The 16,832-nt window shown below is 37.2% G+C and overlaps 1 protein-coding gene across 9 annotated transcripts in view; it reads right to left on the bottom strand.

The window, feature by feature from the left end:
• LOC144669618 (activating transcription factor 7-interacting protein 1-like) overlaps window positions 1-16,832 on the bottom strand; it is a 183,793-nt gene that overhangs the window by 146,960 nt on the left and 20,001 nt on the right. The window contains exons 1-2 of one of the 9 annotated variants that reach the window (XM_078532160.1): window positions 10,533-11,250; window positions 9,854-9,934 (exon numbers count right to left, since the gene is read on the bottom strand). The exons of 5 other annotated variants lie outside the window; for them this stretch is intronic. The gene's annotated coding sequence lies outside the window, so the exon portion shown is untranslated. Of the gene's footprint in view, window positions 1-9,853; window positions 10,292-10,532; window positions 11,251-11,358; window positions 11,511-16,832 lie in introns of those variants that run through there. 3 more of the 9 variants (XM_078532162.1, XM_078532163.1, XM_078532161.1) reach the window with 3 other exon arrangements.

Here is a 16,832-nt window from a genome sequence, read left to right as displayed (position 1 = left end):
AACAGAACAAGAGTGACCCATTGAGATTTCCAGTGTTCATGAAATAGTGTTGCTAGTAATACTTGCTTTGTTTAAATCTTGTATAGTAAAAGTTTTTAATATGCGAAACCTATGACATAATGCTTTCAGTTAATAACTGGGAGTTCATTTTTTTTTTAAAGAGCTTAATGGTATCTCTAGACAACGTAAACATTTCCATGCCATTATTTAAAGCAGAGAAGCAGAGTGCTTTCCAGTGTCCTCCCGCAACAAGTAACACATGTAGCCAAAGGAACTATATTCAGTCTTGGGAAGAACAAGCTTTCAGGAGAGCACTGAAAAGAGGGGGGAAAAAAAATCATTTTCTTGGAAGGTTTAGAAATGGAGAAGCGGGTGTTCCATCAGAAATAAAGTATACGGAGATCAAGATTGTTATCTAGATTAAAGAATGAAAGATGGGACTGAAGGCAAGAGGTGGTAGCCAGCTAGCCTGGAGAGGCAATGAACTGAAAGAAACATTTTCAGCGGCACACTTAAGAGCACAGCATAGTCATTGCACTGAGTGCTGAAAGTCATTGCTCTGCAGATATGTAATGAAAGTAACGTGAAATGAGAGCACCCGTGGGTAGGATAGAAAGGATCCAGGAGATCATCAATATGAAGGAAGAAGAGTGGGAGTAAGGACAAATCCTACAGATTCAAAGATAATTGAAAAAGAACCACATGCTCAACTACAGTACAAGCAAAAATTGGAAACACAGCCACCAGCACAGCTTTGATGATGCTAATTAATTTCAAAGAAATGGATGATGCTGAACCTGGTTATTTTTCTGCTTGTAAATCACATTTTATTTGCAGATTCCGTGCCATGGTTATTTTTACTACACATTACTTTTCCAACAGCAGACTCACCTTATTTTGGTCATGGTTCCCTGTTACAATATTTAATTATATCAAACCTTCTGTGGAGAATCTAACTTGATTCAAAGACCTACTTTAATAAGTCAGTGGTTCAATGTCAGTCAAGGACAATGGAGTATTTAGCAGTGGATACTCCGGTCACCCACTGTATAGCAAACAGTAAAAAAAAAGCTTCACTGCACCTTAATTAGTGGTTTGTTAGAATGTTACTGTGAATCACTAGTTATGATTAGGTGAACATCTTTTAAAGGCTACCAATTCCTGTAACATAATCTGCCCTCTAAAACGCATATTTTCACTCAAAAACAACATAAATCTTGCTAAAATTTAATAATCAGCATGAGAAGGGATGCCGAGGAATTACTGTATTACTAATTTTAAAAGATTGTCACAAGTAAATCAGTGACAGGCTCTAGTTTCCAATTAAAAGCAATCTTTGTCAGAAAAAGTGCTTTTCCTCATCAGAATCAAAGACATATTGTTATATTAGTATGAACAATGTCAGAAATCATTTGATAATTCTGCACTGTTATCCACCATTAGTTATTTGTTCAGAACAAAGATTGAAGACTCTCGGTACTAAACTCGCAAACAAAATTCTGCTTTAATTTTGTTGGAAGCCAGTACACGCTATATTGGTCAATAATTCTCTTGTATTTTTGGCTATTTATACTTTCCACTAACCTTTGCCAAAATATGATGAACTGTTTAGCTTCAAGTCTTGATTATAGAGACACTTTTGCTAAGCTGACTTAAAGGTGGACTTGGAACAGAGCCTTTGGGGTCCAGTGAAAATCCCACCTTCTCTGATAAGCTAACACTTTTAAAAAAAAAACTTGATATATGCATCATTACTGAGTTCTTTACTTGGTGGTAGTTTTTAACTATTTGAAATGAAATGCATTGCTCCTAAAAGTAGGAAATGCTGTAAACAATGCCTTGCCATCACAGTTCACTGTATTAACACCATTACTCCAAAAACTCTGCTGTGAGCAAAGGCTACATGGAATATCAGAATAGTATGCACTGTGTACAACAATAAACAGTTATCCTTTATATGCTGAGTACTAAAACTAGTTAAGTCTTAGTACTAAGGAAGAAAGCAGGACAAATACAAGAGTTGTTTAATCAGCATCTAAGTGTTGAACAGCACTTAATTGATCGTGCACCCACAGATTTTGCTCAACTCCACAGCATGTGCTGCAACTCCAGCTGCCATCTCTCACGCCCAGCTCAGCTGCACTTCTGCTGCCCCAGGCATCAGTTCCCTTGGTTTCTAGGAGACGACTGACAGTTGCTAGGCAACTGGGCTAATAATTAGCTCCAAGCAGGCTACAAAGCCTGGCAAAATGCCAGCAGTGAATAACAGACATACTAAAAAGAGAACCGGAAGCAACCTTGAAACATGAGCAATGCATCTCTATGTGCAACCTCCAATCTGCTAGATGGAGTTGTTTTTATAAAAGCAAATGTTTGTTTTAGAATGCAAGATCATTTTTGCTAGGTCCAGGTTGCAGCAAGCGTGATAATATAACTGAGTGTGATAGTTGATTCTCTCTCTAAATTAGGAAATTTTATATGATTTAACAACCTTATCTTCCCAACACGTCAATGATCACAATGAAACACCAGAAAATCTGGCTCTTGTAGTCCAGACAACTCGAACCTTATTTATTCAAATTTAGAGTTGCTATTCACTGGTTTGTCCAGTTTGAATTTTGGGTGCCGGGATGCCTGCATTTTTGGAAAGGGTAGATTTTAGCAACGTCACCTCATTCATAGATAAATCAGAACATCACCGCCAATAGTCATTACCTGTTCCCATACATCAGAAACTGGAGATGAATGGACATTATGAAGCTCCAAGGTGCACAACTTTGTTTAAAAGATAGCTTCCAAAAACATGGAGTATAATGTGGGAAAACTTGAACTTGTCCACTTTGACATATAAAATAATACATAAAATATATAATAGAATATAAAAGCATTACACTATTTAAATGGCGAGAGATTGCAGAACTCAGTGGTACAGCGGGATCTGGGTGTCCTGGTACATGAATCAAAGTTAGTATGCAGGCACAGCAAGTGATTATGAAGGCAAATGGAATGATGGCATTTATAGTCCATTCCCCTTGCAATAAAAGTAGTTAAATTTTACTGCAGCTGTACAGGGCCTTGACGAAGCCACATCTGGACTATTGTGTATAGTTTTGGTCTCCTTATTTGAAAAAGGATTAATTGCGTTAGCAGCAGTTCAGAGGGTTCACTTGACTCATTCCTGGGATGAAGGGCTTATCTTACATAAAAGAAATTGAACAGGCTGGGGCTTTACCCATTGGAGTTAAGAAGAATGACAAGTGATCTTATTGAAACAAAGATCCTGAGAGGACTTGATTGAGTGGATATCAGAAGGAGGGTTCCTCTTGTTGGGGAGGCTAGGCCTAGGGGGACACAATTTAAGAATAAGAGGTCTCCCTTTTAAGACGGAGATGAGGAGAATATTGTTCTCTGCGGGTCGTAAGTCTGTGGAATTCTCTTCCCCAGAAAGCATTGGAGGCTGGGTCACTGAATTTATTCAACGGCGAGTTAGATTTTTGATAGACAAGACAGTCAAGGGTTATGGGGGCAGACAGGAACAAGGAGTTGAGACCACAATCAGATCAACCACGATCTTATTGAACGGCGGAGCAGACTTGAAGGGCCGAGTGGCTAACTCCTGCTCCTAAGTCCTAAGTGCCTGAATCACAGCCAAAGACAGGTCTGTATTCTTCTCCACAACACTTTTGCAGATTTAAGCTAGCACATTTTTAATGAAGAACATTGGAGCATGGCAAGCATTTCAATATTCCACTTTCATGAGCTGCCTCTCATCCACTGCCCCCTCCCCCACTCTGACATAGTATAAATTCCCAGAACAAAGAAAGTTAAAAAAAGAGACACTCATTAGATTCTTTACTAGTACAAACTACAGCTGGAAAAATGCCTCTGTTGAGTTAAGGGCATGCAAATCACAGTCCCCAAACAGTGTATCCCAAGATACATACCTCCTCTAGGCTATTCAGAATATCTCAAATGGACAATTTAATTTGTCTCCCAGTATTGGAGGACATTTTAATGTTAGAAACACATCAAACACTGCAGTACTCTCTTGCGTTGCATTATCTTCTTTTTTCGCCTCTTGTTAGAGCAGCAGCTTGTATTAACTAAACAGGAGCAGAATCAACTCCGTATTGACACTGATAACGTAAGACATTGCGAACAGTGCTTCAGATTAATCCAGATTTAGAACCCAGGGACATGAATTGAAACATGAAGCGCAGGAGTTCCTGATTTTCAAAATGTTGTACTGAGAATCAAGAAGTGTTCTATGGTCCACTACTTCACTTGGCTGTGACTGAACCTAATTTTTCTGCACTCATTAAATGGTAAAGTACAACTAAGGAATCTTTTAAGATGGCTGCATTGGAAATTCAAATGATAAATTAAGAGATAGTCAAGACCCCCAGAGTCATTTCCAGTCTAATCACAATGTCTTGATACTATCATTAATTAATGTAGAATATTTAGTATTACTCATTTTAAAATAAAATTTATAGCCTTTAATACAACTTTCTTGTAGTCTCAGCCAACTTGTTTCAAATAGTTTTTAAAATTGTAACACCCTTAACTAGTAATTTTTGTTTTAAAAAGTCTCAATATGCCATTAAGCTTTTACCATCTTTCAAGTAACAAAAATTATTGCAGTCCCAGGGGAGGCATGCTGCTTCTCTCCCCCAATACTGGCCTCTATCTCATCAGTATTTTTCAAACTTGATGAGAGAATCTGTTCAGTACAATCCAAAAATCATTTAGAAAAATAGATGGTATAATTATTTTGCTAAAACACAATGCGAAAATAATCAGATGCAGCAGTGAAAAACCCAAGGGCAGAAAGTCAAAAGATAGTGTTATTGGTACAATCTTGTCAAAAATACCACATGAAATACAGAGGTGAGAATATAACCATTTTAAATAATCCTTTGCAATATGCTCATAAATAGCTTTTGCTTCAAATTATTCCATGGCAAGGCACTTTCTACACCACAAAGTTTAAGTAAAAGATGAAATATAATCCTCCTGTTGCAAACTTTAAGATTTTAAAACTGCTTACTGATGTTTTGAACAATTTCACCAATTCAGCCATTTGACAATTATGAAGACAAAATGCCCAGATTTTGCAGCAGTAACAGCGGTGCTTACTTCACTGAAATTGACAGTAACTTCAGGAGTACAGAATAACACAGAAGTCCAAAAGTTGCCACTGATTCTACACTCCATCAGAGGATGCACTGTTGAGAGAAATCCCCAAGCAACCAGTGAATTGAAGAGAACTTACACTTTTGTGTCATTAGTTTCACCATAGAAGTCAGATCTTGTCGAATGAGGTGTAACTATGCATTGACAGCATACTAATTTCATAATTACTTCTGAACACCCTCACTGGCCCTGAAAAGCTCATTTTATATTTGTGCTAAGAAAAATGAAGTTTGATATTTAAGCTTTTATCTTTATGAACTATAATAATTTATTTCAATATCTGAAAACATAGATGAAATGTGAATCACCAGTTTTAACTTCCTAGTTTGCTATCTGCAAGAACACTATGACTGGCTGTCTTTCTTACTTGCTGACATCACTGCTGCTAGACATCTGGAGATTTCCTTGACTTGGCACCAGATTTAAACTGCTGTCAGGAAAAGGTAAATCCACGCTAGAGATTGCTAGATCTTTGTGGCAGCTTCCTGCCACCATTCCTGCGCATCTGACCATAAAATCTAGCTCAGTGTCCTACTACCTATAACAGGCCCAGTTTAAAATTGGGATTTTACACATCTTAGGAGACGTAGTCTCTCATCATAAGAGCAGTTTGGGGCACAAATATAGTGGAGATCCATTAATTGATGTTCTGGCTAAATTAGGAGTCACACTGGTTTTGCAGAGACAGGAGCATTTTACCAGGTAATGATAAATGCGTTCTCCTGCTGAGGTACTCTAATGTGTTGTGTTTTTTCATGGTTGCAAGGTGTAACTCCTGGTCAAGTTGAGGGTTTTTACATTTTTTTTAAAGAAGTGGGGAGGTTTCTCTATTTTGGAAACAAATGTTTTCTTCCACAATGCCTTTTAAGTGCAAAACAAATTGTTCATGTGACAACTGAAGCGGACAGATGAGTCTCAAATATATACCCTTATGCTTGATCTCCTGACGTTGCTGAGGAAAGAGTTCACTTACTAACTTAGCCTATTCTTTTAAGACCACTGCTCTAAATAGGTAAGTTAGGTAGTTGGAGCAGGTTGCAAACTTGGTCATTCACAAGGGCACTGCAACAGCTTGTAAACCTTCAGGCATCACATGGCTTACGCAGGTTTTGGGAGAAGGAAGATAAAAAAGGTTCCTGCTCCTGATTACTGCCAAATGATCTTTAATGGAAAATACCTGTATGAGGATATCAGCTGAGAGTAGGATAAATACCTATCCAAAGTTGAATAATCTGCTACAGGTTGGTTTTATTTCCTGAACCACTAAGCCTTAGTTGTTCTGTGTCATCAGTGTTTGCTCTATACATTGTCTTTGCATTTGTAAGATGGGGACAGCTTTGGAAATTCCTCGAGAGAATTTATACTAAAAACATCTGCATCACAGTTCGCCATTATAAAATGGAATTTTTATTTCCAGTGAAAGGAATTATGCTTGACCGTTAGTGACTTTCTCATCTGATCTGATATATAGATGGTCAAACAGCATAAACGTTATCTCCTAAACTCTTCATTGTGTATTCCACTTGGACCACAAGTAAAATTGCCCAAAAAAAGCGCGTGGCTTATTTCAACATAATTAAGATTGAATAGTGACATTAGTTAAGCAGGATATTTACAATCAATCAAGAATACACAAATTCAAGAAATACTCCAGCGCAATCTGCTTTTGTCAAATCTGTAAATAGTAATATCCAAATGCAATATGTAACTAATCAAAAATGGACAAATATTCCTATCATGGATCATTTCATAAAAGGAAAATCTGAGGTATAAATTATGTAGAAATGATGAATGTCTTCAGTGGCTTGTATTCTTTCCCATGTGTAAGCACTGCTGCACTATGCTGGCTGAAATAGCTCATGCCATTAATCATAAATTCTGAAATGTTTGCTTCATTCCTGTAAAAGCAGACTGTATTTTAACCAATAGATCAAACAGGTTTCCTAGAACATAAACAGCGGAAAACCTATACTACAAAGGAAATAATTTATTTGATATCTTGGCTTTGTAAATAACACAATCATGCAAATTGGTCATGCAATTTTGTACCGTTATCAATTCACACATTGACCATTTTCAAATATTCAAAATTTGGAGAGGAGGTCTGGAAAAATGAATGGTGCAGACAATGATTTGAGAGGAACTGGTCAACTATACAGTAACTAAATTATCTATCAGTTTGCACACTGAGATGTGGAAGTATTTTTTTTAAAAACAATTATTTGCCAGTTTGGCAGAAATGCTCACTAATTTTTTTTAATGATAATTTTAAAAGGCGGTATACAATAGAAGCACATAAAATAAGAATGCAACTCACTAACATCTTTATTGTGTTTGTCACCTGGGTCTGTAATTCCAAAAAGACAATGATCTTCTCACATATTTATAATTCTCTCCCCACCCCCCACCTTTTCCTTTTGCTAATCACTATAGGAACACCAGTATTGAAGAGTGCACCATATAATGAAACTCTGGTTCTATCATGGCTGCAGCTGGCTCACAAGTGACTAATCTTGGCAAATTATTTTTCTGCCTCCCCTCCCCCCAGAATAGTGAAAACACCCCAATTACTTTCCTGCACTGACTATTTCATTAAGCAGCAACTGCACAAATTAATTCAAATTATGCAAAATATAATGTATGAGACCCATCTCATTTGATGGTATTTTCCTTCTATATGCAATATGTATAAGGTGTTTACTTAGCTGTCTATTCAGGTAACGATCCCCAAGCCACCTGGAGCTGACTGACGCGTCATTATTTGATTTGCTTTGAGAAAGCTGACTGAAATGTACTAGAATGGGAAGCTTTAACATAATAGATAAAATCAAAACTGGAGATTTTAAAATCAGTTCAAATAAGATACTATTTCATTAAAAGGTCATTTAATAATAAAAGATACTAGGTCATTAAAGCCTATGTTTAAAATCCTCCACTTCAGTGAGATGACTATGAGTAAGACAACTGAGTGAACTTTCTATAAAATCCAAGTTATAACATTGCCTTTTGCTACATGCCTAGAGTACATGACTAATTTTGGTAAAGATTGATGAATTTGCATTTATATAGCACCTTGTGACCTCAAGATGTCACAAAAGTTTTCACAGCCAATAAGTACTTGGATTTCATTTGTGCAGACAAGTTACCAATGAAGCACCTGCCTTTTTTGAAAAAGTAACATTTTGACTGTTAATGCCATATCATCTGCTGAAAGCATTACATAATATGTCATGTCTCTCTCCAGTGTACAATGGGGTTAGCTTTCAATGACAGCTGTACATTTAGTAATAAGACAATGTGCAACTAAAGACCCCACTAATGTTGCAGCTTTAAAAATTTCTTTACAAACCCTCATTCAGTTTAAGAAAAATACATTTATCATTATGGATTTTTTAAAACTGATATGCCAGGACACAAGTAGAGTGCGCCAAAGCATTATGAATAATGTATGTTCAAAATATCCCTCAATTCCCTACTTTTAAACTGGTAGTACAAAAGCATGGTTATATTTGTGCAATTTTATTTTTCAGAGAAGAATATAATTAGGTTTAAAGCTATGGGTAACAAAGTCATACGCAGAAGTACTATGAAATTAAATATCATGTGGAAAATATGACTTTTGTTTTGGCAGGAGATAATAAGCATTGATAATCACAGACCAAAGCAATCAGCAAAAATGGATTACATAGACTGGTAAATGGTACAGAAGGCAAATATTTTGCTACAATTCTCCAAAAAAGGTTTAAATATTGATAAAGGAATTTTCATCCATTTAAAAGGAAATGATTACTTATGGCTTTGTATCACCTTGGTTAGTACTTCACATCACCATGATTTTGTAATGAGTTTGAGAGTTACCTGCTTATCAGGTAGATAAGAAATATTGACAGACAAGCCTGCTTAATGTCTGTATTAATGTGCTGATATTTGTATTGTATATGTAGGTGGTTGCTTTTTTGGGCAACTATTAAAATGGCAATAAAAAGATAACTTCAACAAAACAAACAATACATTTGGTGAATAATCCAAAAAATTCTAATTCCATCCATGAATAACGTAATCAAGAACTATAAGTATGCTCAGATTTTGTCAACTCTGGCTTTAATTTGGCAAGGTAATACAAAAGGTTGTAATGAATGAAAGATGAATAGTTATGTTACCACTGATTGGATATAGTTACCATGCTCTCAAGATCATGTTGGCAGGTTATAGTAAAGTGCAAGCTAACAAAGATAGTACTAATTGGTATTAGAGCCTCAGCCACAATTCAATCTAGAATGTTCTCAAATGCAGCTGGCTGTTCATATCATGAATAAAAAGGCATCTTGGTATGTCTTTGTTGAGTGTGGGCAAGGCAGTAATGAGCAAATGAACATGAAGGAAAGGAAAAAATCAACAGCACCAAGTACATTTTTTTATATTGTGTTTGGCGATACTAGAAAAACATTGGCTCCAGAAGAGAGGATGTCAAAGAATTCCCTGTGAAATTTCAAACCAGAGAAAGTCAAAATGTAGACAGGAAGGCCACCAGTTAAAAACTGAGTCAACTTAAAAAGAATTACAAAACGACTTTGAATTCATTAAGAACAAATAGGCAATTTGGCCTTTTTGTTTCATTAAAGCACGTGATAGATGAAATGCATGTCAAAGCAAATACCGTATGGGAAGACTCAAATGAGAAGATCCTGGAGCCTTGAGAGAAGCTGCAGCACTGAAGACTGTGAAGATGATCCTGGCACTAGCATAAACATTATGTAAAAGGAAGAGTGTTTGGTCAACTGGCAAAGGAAAGTTCAAAGATTTACTAACCCAAACATGACTTAGAACACCAGTTTAAATATTAATATAAAATTGTATTGGCCTGTGAGATCTCATAAAAGGTTAAAACACAAGCTGAGTGAAAAGGTCTTACCTAGACAGCATTAATTATTTCCCCCACCACACATCTCCTGTTCCCCCCACAATGCATGGCTGCAAAATTACTAGTATTTTAGTGGAGTTAAAGCTGAGCTGTTCCACACACAAGCCAATCTACCATAGAATCCACAATATTCTTTGTTCTGGGTTGTTTTAGTTTGGATTTCTACACAGTGCAACACCGAGAATTCCTTCACTTTCAAAATAAATTACTACTTGCAACTACTGAACAGCCCACCCCTATCCTACCACCAACCCCCCCATCCCCTGCCCTCCACCCCACCCCACCCCATATACAAATCCAGCTTTCTTCCTAGTTATGTAACAGACTGAAACTAAACCAACATATTCCAATTACTTTCCCCTCCCTGCAAAACAAAGACAAAAGATAACTAAAAATGGCCACAATTATTACTTACCAGGGAGCAGAAGTAATAAAATGTATATGTTCCTCTAGTTGAGAATGGGTTAAGTCCTGTGAATGTCACATTAACGCTCAACCACATTAAGCGGTCTTCATTTGACTTTAACAGCCATTTTTCACAGTCCCAAATGCTGGGATATTGCTTAAGTAGGTTCTGAACCTCCATTTAGCAGCCATTTTGGTCCTTCTGAAGGGTGACCGTTTTATACAGGTTCCAGTGCACTAAATATAAAACAGTTGTTTTCCAAGAAATATAGCATTTTTAATTTAAGGAGACACACACACAGCAAAACATAAATCACGTACATTTACATTACATTTTGCAAGTTGTTTGTACCTAAAATTAGCATTGAAATTAACTAATTTTTTTTTTGGGGGGGGGAGGGGAGTGTGAAAAAGACAAAAAATTCTGATGTTTAGAGATAAAAAGAATAAATATTTAATTCTGCTTACCTGGCATTAAAGTTGATATGTGATATCTGCACTTCCACAAATAAACCACAGGAACTTGCCCGAGGCATTTTAGCAGGAGGGAACAGCCACAACAACTGTCAGCCATTTTGATGTTGCAGAGACACGGGCAGTTAAGGTTACTGTAGCTTCATCCCACCTCATAAACAAAACAGTTACTTCTCTATAGAGAAAAGCTAGAACATGGTTTCCTGCCCTGCAGTACCACTGTACAATGATTTACTTTAGCTGGGGTGTGGGTGTGTATGTTTGGCTGTGCGTGTGTATATACGTGTGCACAATATTCCTTGCCTGCTACAGTCAGATAGCTGCAAGCGCACAACCACATTAACAACAACAACAGGACTTACCAGCAGACAGCAAGCTCTGATTGTTGGGTATGCAACTACAGTATAGCAGATGTGTCTGGAGGCGGCCCCTCACTGACGTCAACTGCCTGTCAGTCACACTAGGCAATTAGCAAGCAGGATTCAACTGTGCAAGTTTGCTTGCTGCTTCCTAAGAATCCAGGCCAGAGATTCCAGACTGCCAGAGCGAGCCAGACGGCTGTTGGAACCGGCAGGCACCAGAGGGAGGGGGAAGGGGAAAAAAACAAAAGAAGCCCCACTTCAAGAACATAGGAGGAAATTGCCAGAATGCAAGATTTGCCTCCTAGTCTAAGCCCTGAAACCCATTATTTGAATGTATGCCCCATTCAATACATGTGACTCCCTCCTTTTCCAAAAGAACTGTAAATCACTTTTTCTTCCCCTAAGCAATTTAAAAGTCACTTAAAATCAAAATAAACACTTCAACTTTATTTTAAATCGTGTCCCCAAAAAAAGCTCAAATTTGAGGTTAGTGTTCTCTAGGTTCCCTTAGAATTAAAGATACTAAAAAAAATTACATAATCAGAGAATATATTAGTTCTACATGTAATAAGGTATTTAATATTTTACTCCACTCAATTTTCACAGCACTGAAAATATCCAACACCTCAAATTTAAATTACACCATGCTTTCATTACCAATACATCTATGATAATTTGCTTTATTGAAACTAGAAATGTTCCCTCCTCTTTGTTCCATTTCCTCACTTACTATGTTAAGTGCACAGCCAGCAGCACAATTTGCTTTTCATTTCACTGGATTGCACTGGTGAGAAAGATCTAGATGACTCACGCTCACAGCACCCGCCAGTTATAACACATTTTGCAATTGTGAAATAAAGAGCAGACTGGTCACCATGCATTATCTATAATAGTACATGTGTTCTATATGTACCATACGGATATATATACATTGCTTAACTTGCTTTTTTAATGTTAGTTTTACCTCAGATCTAGTTACACTGCAAGAATTACTCTGAAAAGGAAATGACTGTATCAAAAACCACATTGTAGCAAACACATAGGAGATTTAATGTTACATTGCAAAACTGGTAAGACAAATAAGACAAGGTATAGGAGAACACAGCACCAAAAAAAATCAGTAAACAAAATTTGGGAGAAGTATACGAGGAATACAACTGGAAAGACTTGCAAGGTCAATTGAAGGACAACATAGAAGGAGTTGTGATGTTTGCCACTTGCACGCGGCAAATTAACTAAGCACACTGAAATAATCACGGCAATGCAGCCAAATTGATCATATGCAGGATTCCTTCAGATGATCAAAATAAAGTAATTGGAAAGTCTTGATAGTGAGCTTTTCTATGGTGATGGTGGAGGTGGTTAGGGGGGGGCGGGGTAAGAGAGAAACTGCCTGCTAAAATGGATCCCCGAAAGAGAAAAAATACAATGCATACAAAAAAATTACTCACGACAATCTGCAAGAAGTCTTTTTATTCCTTGCCTCCTGGAGGTTATAAACCAAAGGACAGCTTTCCAAACAGTGAAAACTGTGATAGAGATATTTTTGCTTCACAAAAAAAAAACTACTCATGGCTTCACATTAGCCTCCCAGTTCCCCCCACCCACCCCCACCAGGAGTTCAAGTAGGTAGAAATTTAAATCTAGTTTTGAATAACCCATTTAAGATAAACAAAATTTAAGTGAGGTATGTTAGATGTTCAAACAAAAATAGTTAAAAATTGTAGACAATAATATCCCTCACTATGAAGAACACTGAACATCACTCTACATAAGCATTACACAATTAGCAGCTCTCTGTATGATAAACTCTCAGATTACAAGGAGAGATAGTCTCGCACTGCATTTTTTTGAGAGAAAGAGACTGGATTAATTAAGAAAAGCAGGTAAAGGAGGTATCTGGGGTTCTAAGAGATCTCTGGTCATGTGATTCCAGCTGCTGAGCTCCTTGCATAATGGAGGAAGCCAGAGTCCCAGCAGAATGCACAAAATGGCTGCCTTGCTTGCTGCTATTTCAGGAACTCACGTCAGTGGGAACTGGCCAAACCACCCACTTAATTTATTTTAGCGTACTCCTGGATTTTATTTAGCACTTTAGAAAATCTAGGTCGACCAGAACATTGCTGTTCCAAAAAAAAGTGTTTAAAAAAAACTGTACACCAGTTTACAATAAAACAGCAAACTGAATGCACTAAATGTGTACTTAGCTAACATATTAACCCCATTTCCCACTAAATGTCAGTGGAGATGCCACAGCAGGATGCGTTCTGTGTCATATTGATACAGAATTAAAATATTCTGGCTGATATCCATTATTCCATAACAGGGGGATTTTGTAAAATAAACCCAGTGTGCCAAGTATCAGTGGTTTTAATTGCATAAAAAAAGGTTAAAAATCATACCCTCTGCATCCAACAATTCACCATTTACATTAGAAGAAAATTAGGTTCAACTCACAAAGGCACAGGTGTTAAATAAGATGCCAAAATAAATTTCATATTTAAATAGTTGTTCTCTCTTCTTCCAGTTACTTAATACTGGATGAAAAGTCACTGACATAAATACCAAAATACTCAACAAAAGGAATTACAGGAATAACGTCAGTCCATGTCCTCAGAATAGGGCTCAACCAGAGTCCCCAGCAAATGGAGTCACCAAACTGCATATCCAAATATTAATCCAGGGGATGTCTACCCCATAAGTGGAATACAATTAAGATTAAATCAACAGAAGAACTTCTACATCACTATACTGCACCTCCACTTTCTTGATTATGTCGAGTAGAAACCTTCAGGAGTGTACCATTCGTATATGTATTTTTTGAGTGGGGTTTGGTGCTGGAGGTGGTTGGCAAAGAAGGAAAAACATTGAAAAATCTAGCTTCCAAACTCATGCAGTACAATTTAAAAGTCTACAAAAGTTCCAAATGCAATAGTTCTTTACTGCAACATGATCAATATCTAAAAGGTGCTTTTGTATTGCACGAGGCCCACGTCAGTGTGGTTGATTCTAGAACTTGGTCTTTGTGCAGCAGGCTGAGAATTGTCAAGATTGAAGATCTGTTATAAAACAGGTTCTTTAGGATATCAGTCTTAGGTAGTCATGACAGTTTTACCACTGGTAGTTAGCTTAAGCACCACAGTTCAGGAACCACCAACATGAGGATCTTCCAATTCATTTTGGGGACCTCAAGCCATATTTAAAATGCAAACGATATGATGTTGACCCGTAGAAAATGCCTGAGTGTGCGTGTTCTTCATGAGATACTGGGAGGCGGGGGAAAAAGTTGACCTACTTTTAAGGTGATTTGAAGCAGCCCTCATGAACTGGGGAGTCTTGATCTGTATGCAAAACCCTTTGCCCAAAGTAAGGGCACCCTTACAGCACTTTTCTCCAGTGCAGGATATTTTCATTAGCAGCAAAAAACTATTACATTTGAAAACTTTTGGATCTTTTAAATTGTACTGCTGAAGCCATGCAACCTAAACAGATGAAAACATTATAATCCACTGCTTGGAAACGAGCCATTAAGCCCAACTGGTTGGTGTCATTGTCCATACTGCAAATAAGTCTTCTCCCACCTGGTCCCCATATCTTCAATTCTTTTCTCTCTCATCTATGCGTCAAGCCTCCCCTTAAATATTTAATTGCTATCTGCTTCAAAACATTCAGGTAGCAGTGAGTTCATGTTCTCAGCACACTACACAAACTCCCCCTAAATTCTTCATTTGATTTTTTTTTCAATAAGTGACTTGCAGTTATGCCTCCTTGTTCTGAACACATCCACAAAGGGAAAGTTTCTCCACATGCACCCCACACTGTTTTAGAATTCAAACATCATCTGCCAGGTCTCTTCTTAGTCTTCTCTTTTCTAGATTGGGAGATAAAAAAAGGAACCTAAAAAAAGGCTACTTAATCTTTTCTTCACATCTTAATTCTTGTAACCTCTTTTCTTCACATCTTAATTCTTGTAACCTCTTCGTAGATCTGATCTGCAATTTCTCCAGTGATTCACTGGCCTATTTGTAGTACGGAGACCAGGACTGCACACAAATATTCCAAGTGTGTCTAATTAACCAAGATTCGGTATACATCTACTTCCTTACTTTTGAATTATATTACTTTAGAAAAGGAACCCCACTATTTTGCTCGCACTCTTTATAGATTTAGCAATTAGGGTTGCTACTTCTAGCGATATCTGTATTCCCAGATCCCTTGAATCTTCTACCCTATCTATATGTTCACCTTCTGAGGTGAAAGTACTCTCATTATTCCTCCTATCAAAATTGTCATGAGAATATAATAATTTTCATAATATTATTGTAATTTATTGTAAAGATAGGTTAATAGTGGGGTTTGGATTAGTTTCTGTGTATAGACGTGTGGGGGGTTTTAATTGAATTGCAGACTAGTCCGGGTGCTCCGATGTGAAGGAAAACTAGGGTTGAAATGCTAAATACGTCAACCTTAAGTTTTAGAATGGGAGGTGTGAAGAACATTTGCATTTTTAGATAAACCCGAGTAGTGAATTTCAAAGAGGTGGTAAGGTGTTACACCTAGCCAACAGAGCTAAGCCAAACAGTGTGTTTATTTTTCCCAAAAGATTACTGATAATATGAGTGCCATGAAAGATTTATATTATGGAAAAAATATAGTTGCAAAGATACTTTGGGACAGTGGGATTTACATTAAAAAGGGAGAAACCTGTATAAATGTGGTGAGGTTGTGTAAAAGAAGGCGGCATTCTAAGGTCTAACAAGCGTGAAAAGCCTCCAGCCTCTGTGTACCAAGCCGCTGCTTATAGGAACCGAAGCTAAGAGAATTCACTGAATATCACTGTCCAGGGTATTGTGTGCTTTGCCTGGGTCTGTTGAAATCCATCTTGTTTTACTGTTGCCTTAACAGAGATGTAACTGGGAGTTAGATTAATTAGGGAAGCTAGGAGTTATCATAGTAGTAATTTGTAGACCTATGTATGTGCTTAAAAAACATTTATTTTATTAATAAATGTTTAATTTAATTTTGTAAAAAAACCTCAGGCTTATTATGACTGAGTTCAAGGCACAGATCTCGAAATAAAAGTACAAATTACAGAAACAGTTGTGGCAGTTGTTTCAAGTTTCCCTCTGGGATTTGAGCAGCTCAGCATTTACCACCCGCTGTGCCATAACAAAGTTGGGGGATCGTCTGGGATATATTTGAAATTCCTTGATTGGTTTGGAGTTGGTGAATCTTAAGGGTGAGTACGAGAAGCACTTTGAATTCAGGAGTTGGTAAGAGTTATTTTTAAAGTGGTGAGACTGCAAAAATGGCTGTATCCATGGCTAAAACGTTTTTGGAAGGATAAGATCTAACTGATTGGGTTACAAATAGTATCTAAGGGTAAGTTAGCAGAGGTGGCAGATAAGCTGCAGTTGAGGTTACCTGTAGGGGCAAAGAAAGCAGGTATAGTTGAAGTGATGGTACAGCATCTA

This window comes from Cetorhinus maximus, chromosome 29 (assembly GCF_964194155.1).
Source record: "Cetorhinus maximus chromosome 29, sCetMax3.hap1.1, whole genome shotgun sequence".
Classification (NCBI taxonomy): Eukaryota; Metazoa; Chordata; class Chondrichthyes; order Lamniformes; family Cetorhinidae; genus Cetorhinus; species Cetorhinus maximus.
Note: the sequence above shows the minus strand (reverse complement) of the source record. Positions and strands in the feature narration are given on the sequence as shown.